Source organism: Cynocephalus volans, chromosome X, assembly GCF_027409185.1.
Source record: "Cynocephalus volans isolate mCynVol1 chromosome X, mCynVol1.pri, whole genome shotgun sequence".
NCBI classification, from domain to species: Eukaryota; Metazoa; Chordata; class Mammalia; order Dermoptera; family Cynocephalidae; genus Cynocephalus; species Cynocephalus volans.
This window is the reverse complement of record NC_084478.1, coordinates 150,303,466-150,309,465: the sequence shown is the minus strand read 5'-3', so window position 1 is coordinate 150,309,465 and position 6,000 is coordinate 150,303,466. Positions and strand designations below refer to the sequence as shown.

The following is a 6,000-nucleotide window of genomic DNA, read 5'->3' as shown; positions in this document are numbered from 1 at the left end:
GCTTCCCTGTCCTGGCCGGTGTCGGCCAGCTCGGCTCGAGCAGGTCCTGTCCCGTTCTTCGGTCCAGCCTAAACGACCCAGCAGGTGACATCGCTTCACGCCATGCCCGCCCCACTCTCATGGCCACACCGGTCTGCGCCGCTTTGGCTAGTGCAGGCCCCGCCCCTCACTTCCCTGCAGCCTCTGCCGCTCTTGGGGACTTTGGGCTCTCTAGCCCCGCCACCCAGCGCGCAGCACAGCCCCGCCCACTCCCACGACTGTGACACACGCATGACGCCGGCGTGACGCCAGCGGGGCTGCTGCCCAGGCGTTCTTGCTGCCACCACCCTGTTGCTAGGAAACCGTTGCTAGGCTTGTGTTGACAGGCGGGGGCCGCCCGCAGGCCTTCCCCTCCCGCCTCCCCGTGCCGGCTGCGCCCGTCATGGACGACTCTGCGGTTATGTTGGACCCCGAGCTGGCCGCCCTGCTGCGCTATTTCATCCAGCACGCGAACGTCTTGGGTACGCAGCGGCCCGCGGCGGTCGGGTCCCCTCCGGGGACATACTCCCTGCGTTTCGTCCCGCTCCTTCCCCCGCACCCGTTCCCCGTGTCGTCCCGCTCCTTCCCCCGCACCCGTTCCCCGTGTCCCCACTGCGCTCTCCCCCAGGTTTGAGGACCATACCCCTGACCGCCCTGCGCCCTGTGTCTGGCCAGGCTCCACTAACAATCACTTGGAAGAGGAAATCTTCAAGTTCATGACCCAGAGGCAGAGGAAGCTTTAGTCCTCTAAATCGTCTGCCTCCTCCTATGGGTTCTCCAGTGAGACCCTGCCCCAGAGGCCCGCCTGGCCGCCCATGGGATGGGAACAGGGCATGGACGACAGGAAGGATGGGTAGGGAGTGTGGGGAAAGGGCGTTGGCCGATTAGGGCGCTGGGGAGAAGGGAGGAAATCCTGGGGGGGAAAGGACTGTTCCTCCTGCCCCATTCAGACTTGGATTCAGCTCTCAAGGGCTCTTCTGATATTGTACAATCTGCCCAAGAAAGATGACACCTTACTTTACCAGAGCAAGGGTAAGGCAGGGATGGGGTGGGCACCCTGATATCTGAAGCCCACTCCGTCGGGGACCCCGGTCTTAGGGAGAACCTGAGGCCCCAACACCCACCACCTCTCAGCAACCCTAGGAGGGAGAAACTTTGTCATAGTCCCGTAATGTGATTCAGATTAGGTCCATTGGACCAGGCAGGGCATACCGATGCTTCCTCTGCTAACCATGCCCCCGTTCATAAGGCTGTAATGACGAGTACTGTGAGTAGAGTTACCTGACCGCCAGGGCTTCCAGGGAGGCCGATTCTGTGGGTACATCCAAGGGATTCCACCAGCCAGTGACTTCGCTCTCAGATGCTGACACCTTCTACCACCAGGCGAGCTGGCTGTCAGGCATCCTGTACTTTGATCCAACCTGAGGGGACCATAGCTGGGTTTGGGCAAATACAGTGCAGGAGGGGGGACACTGGGTGCACCCTTCATTCTCCAGGGAGAGTCAGGGTCAGGAGACACCTGTTTGGTCAGGGCCCTACTTTGGGGAGCCGTGAGAACTATTTGACTAGAGAGCATGGGAAGGCACATGGCCTGGACCCTGGTCTGAGATCTAGACTCATGCTCTTTCTGAGAATCCTTAAATTAGAAAGGAGGGTGCTGGGGCACAGGCAGCCAGGACAGTCACTGAGCGAGTGGTAAGGCCCCACAGACAAAAGGCCGGGAACTCAGAAGGTTCTGGAAGGGGCAGGTCCCTGGCCTTTAAGCAATGGTCTGAGTGGGCTGGCCAAGGAAGTTTAGACTGCGGAATATGATAGGGCCATGGTGATCCCACCAACCAGTTCCCTCACCCTGATTTGCTTCTGCAGATTCGAGATGACAGTCTTTTGTCTTCTTCTGAAGAGGACAGCAAGGACAGGTGAGTAGTGGAGAGGCCCAGGGACGGGGCTGGTTCTGGGCCCAGGCTCTCCTGGCCCACTTGCTCCCCTCTTTTGCCTCAGGGAACACTCCGTGTATGGCTTGGATAGTGCCTACCAGAGCATCGCACACTACTGCCACATTTCTAGCATTTCCAAAAGCTGCCACGACCTGTCCTATTTTCCTACATCCTCATCCTCCTCTTCTTTATCCTCATCTTCATGTTCCTTTCCTTCATGTCTCACCCAATACACCATCCAGTCAGGAAAGCAGGCCCTTAGGTTCCCGCTCTGGGGCCAGCTTCTGGTTTTCCTGCTCTTAAATGCCATCCTACTCTTCGTTTACTACTACTGGAAGCTTTGAGAGGACAACCCCTTCTGGATGGAGCCCTGACGGTTTTTGGCTTCAGAGCCAGTTCTTCTCAGAAGTGCTGGCTGATTTCTTCAGCAGTGTTTGATGGGGGTGGGGGTGGGGGTGTTCCCTGTGTTCTAGCTTTGGGAGGCTGGGCCTAGCCCGAGGCAGTGTTTGTTCTCCCTGCCTTGTCCTGCCAGGGAGGCAGCAGACTCAGGCCCTCCAGTATATGGTGGTCCTGGGCTTGCGTTCCTCTGGAGCCTCCTGGCCCTGGTTGCCTGTGACCCTTAAGGCCTGGTAGGGAAATAACTCACTCCTGAGGACAATACGGTTGTTGTGATGCATGCCTCTTGTTCATTGACACTTTCTTGGCCAAAGGCCACCCTGGCTTTGTTTTCATGGACACACAATAAAAAGACCATTTATTTGTAATATGTTGGCTCTTCGTGCTGGGGGAGTTGTTGGGCTCCCATGACATGGGGCCTCTGGTCTTGGATCTCAAGGATCACTATCTGGCTATGCATTTTTGTTTTGGTCTTGGGATGGGGATCAAATGCTACCCATAGATATGTTCTTAGTTTTATTTTGGGTTTTATTCCTTAACTCATTCCCCAAAGCATTTACAGTGTGCATAGGTTACATGCAAATGGTGGAATGGTTACTACGCCATTTATGTAAGGGACTAGAGCTTCAGTGGATTTTGTTATGGGGGTGGGGCGGGGGGGTGGGAAGTGTCCTGGAACCAATCCACCAAGATCCTGAGGGATGCCTACTTATAAAAATACCTATAGTATACCAAAGTGTGTGGAGAGAACCCAGTTGGAAATGCAGCATAAATTTCTGTGGTGTTCCAACCTCAGCATCCAAGGGCACATAGCTGGTGGAGCATTCCTGAGCTCCTCGAATTGCTGCTTATTTAGTGACAAAGGGGAAAAAGCTTCAAAGACTCTGAAGTTCACTAAAGGGTGCATGAATCCATTGACCATACAAACACGCGTGCACCTGCTCCCCCATACACATGCCATGACCTTCTTTCCTTGTTTATGCAGTTAGATGCACCATCCAGCCATGTATACACTCCCTTACCAACCCCTTTATTTCCTTTGCCTCTCTCTCCCTCCAGTGCCCTTGTGTGTCTACAGCCCCATGCCTCTCTGAACCCCACAGGGCCAGCCTGCTTCCCAGCTGTGCTGGAAGAGCTGAATGTTGTTTGGGGCCATCTCTCCCTAGCGCTGGCTGGCTGAATTTTGGTGGCCAATTCCCTGGTATTGTACTCCTCGTCCCTATCTCCAAAAGTACTCTTTCACCCCTTCTTCTCTATTCAAACTAGCAACATTCCTGCTGATGACTTTGCCCCATAGTTCACTGAGAAAACAGGTGCAACTGGCTGAGAACCACGTCATCCTCCCACCATCAAACCTACTCACTCTCTGTGTCTGGGTCCCTATTCACTGCTCTGGCCCGGAGGCAAGGGATGAACTGCCTCTGCCCCTACAAGGCCAACTCGTGTGCTTGTCCCATCTTCCGTCCTTTATATCACTTGCTTAGAAGGCCCTTTTTTCCTCACATCCCCTTCTAGTGACAAACTTGGTGCTTGTGCCACTTTACTATGTGTATGTATATCAAAATTTCATGTTGTACACCTTCGCTTTATACAGTAAATAAATAAACAAAGTCCTAAACTCACTGCTAAAGTCATCTACACAGCCTTTCCCTGCTCTCCCTACTCCATCCGCTCCTGAGGGACCATTTGAACTACTGGGAGTGTGGATGAATTAGGGACAGAAAAGGCACATGGGACACTTGGGACACATGATGACATCATTAGGCTCACAGAGTCCTGGCCTTCAGAGTAGGAAGGAAGCAGAAATTTTTCTTCATTTTAAAGAAGGGGAAACTGACACCCGAAAAGGAAATGGACTTGCCCTACATCCCCCAGTGATAGGGCTGCATAGCCAGGACTGAAACACGTTCACTTCCCTATGTCTCAATGATGCCTTCAATTATCACAGTGATTTCTTTTGTGGTCTCTATGTTTTTGTCCCAAAAGTAATGACCTGAATTTTTATATGCAAAAAGTTCAAGCTGTCGGGATTTATATGGAGTAAATTATAAAAGCGTGCCCTCTTGCAGGCCCATACAAGGCATTTCTCTGCCCAGTGCTACCCACTGTCAGTGATGTCAGTGTCAAGTCACACTGCACCAAACCACCTCTCAAGAGTTTGCTGCACTTTCAGAGAATCTCATTTGTCCAGGGGGTGAAGTTGCCTTGGGCTAGTCAGCAGCAAACCTCAGGGAGCATAACATCCACTTGGGGAATGTACAAAAGACAACCAAGTTGCATACTTTAAGAGGCAGGGTTTTATGTCACGTGAGTTTTATCTTGGACAAAGGTCACAACAGGCTTTGTGGGATGTCACCAAGGACCAAGCTATTGAATCAGAGGTGGCAGAGTCCACGTTTTACTCCACACATATCTCGACAGCTTGGCAAGCCATGTCCTCTCCCTTCCATTTGCAACGTGTCTCCTCTCCTGGCCCCACTGCTAGGAGAAGATGTGTGAGTCACCCAGCTCCTGGGTGCAACACAGACAGAGGGTCTGGAGAGAAGGGGAGGGCCTGGGTTCTTTGTGCAGAGCCAGGGACTTGGAGGAAGCAGAGCCCCAAGGCACTGGTGAGGAAGGAGGCAAAGGAGGAGAAAGTGGGTCTGCCTGGGGTAGGAGGTGGGGGCACTGTTCCTGCAAGTAGCAGGGGCTGCCCCTGGACAGTGTCCGGTGCCCGAAGGTCTCAGAACCCCTGGACCCCACCAAAGAAGGGGGCACTCGGGCCCTCTGTGGGGTGATGCGGCATGAAAGTGGGCTTTGGTCCAGGTCAGGGTGGGAATGAATGGGATCGGTGCGACGCTGCCGTCCCAGCCAGGGTGGTGTGAATTCCAGCTGTCCCGTCTTGTCAGCATAGAAATGGAAGACCCCCTTCTCCCCATGTGCAAGTCGGGGGGTTGGTGTGCAACAAGTTTGGACTTGGGACAGCCACTCAGACCCTAGGGTCTCTCAGGAAATCCAGGAGAGACAAGGCACATGGCCTCAGGCTGCAGGGCCCCAGCTGGGAACTGTGCAGCAGCGGCCTGGGTAGAAGTAGGAGCTGGCTCTGAGCGGCCATGCTTGTGGGAGTGGGGGTGTGGGAGGGCTGTCCCGGGGACTGTCCCCTGACAAGGTTGTGGGCCTCCAACAACAGGGGATGTGCTTGGCTCTGGGACAAGGAAGCATCTTCCTGGGAACACCGAGTGCAGCTCGGTGGTGGACAGGAGCTCCTTGTTTCAAACCATGTGGATGCTGCCGGCTGATGGTGGGGCGCGGGAGGCCCATGGTGTGTCCTACGGCCTGGCGAGGACCACCTGGGTGTGCAGTGCTCCTGTGGGCAGTGGCCCTGCCACCTGCCTGGGGCCCTAACCAGGCCTCCACCATCAGGTTATTAGGGAGATGGTCAAAGGCATCCACCGAGCCAAGTGCAGATCCCCCTGGCCCTGTAGGAGGCCCCCTGCCTTCATGCACAAGCTCATCTTGTCCCCCTTCCCACATGCCCTGCGTCCTTCTCCACAATCACAAGATTGTGTCAGGCCCCCTTCAGACTCCTCCTTGGCCTCTGCTGGGAAGCTGGACTCCCAGCGTGGGGCTGGGGGTGGGGGCCCAACTCTTTTCTGACACACACCCCCACTGG

The 6,000-nt window shown here is 54.8% G+C and overlaps 1 pseudogene; it reads left to right on the top strand.

The window, feature by feature from the left end:
- Positions 1 to 421: 421 nt before the first annotated feature.
- On the top strand, positions 422 to 2,326 carry LOC134368477 (emerin-like; annotated as a pseudogene).
- Positions 2,327 to 6,000: the final 3,674 nt, after the last annotated feature.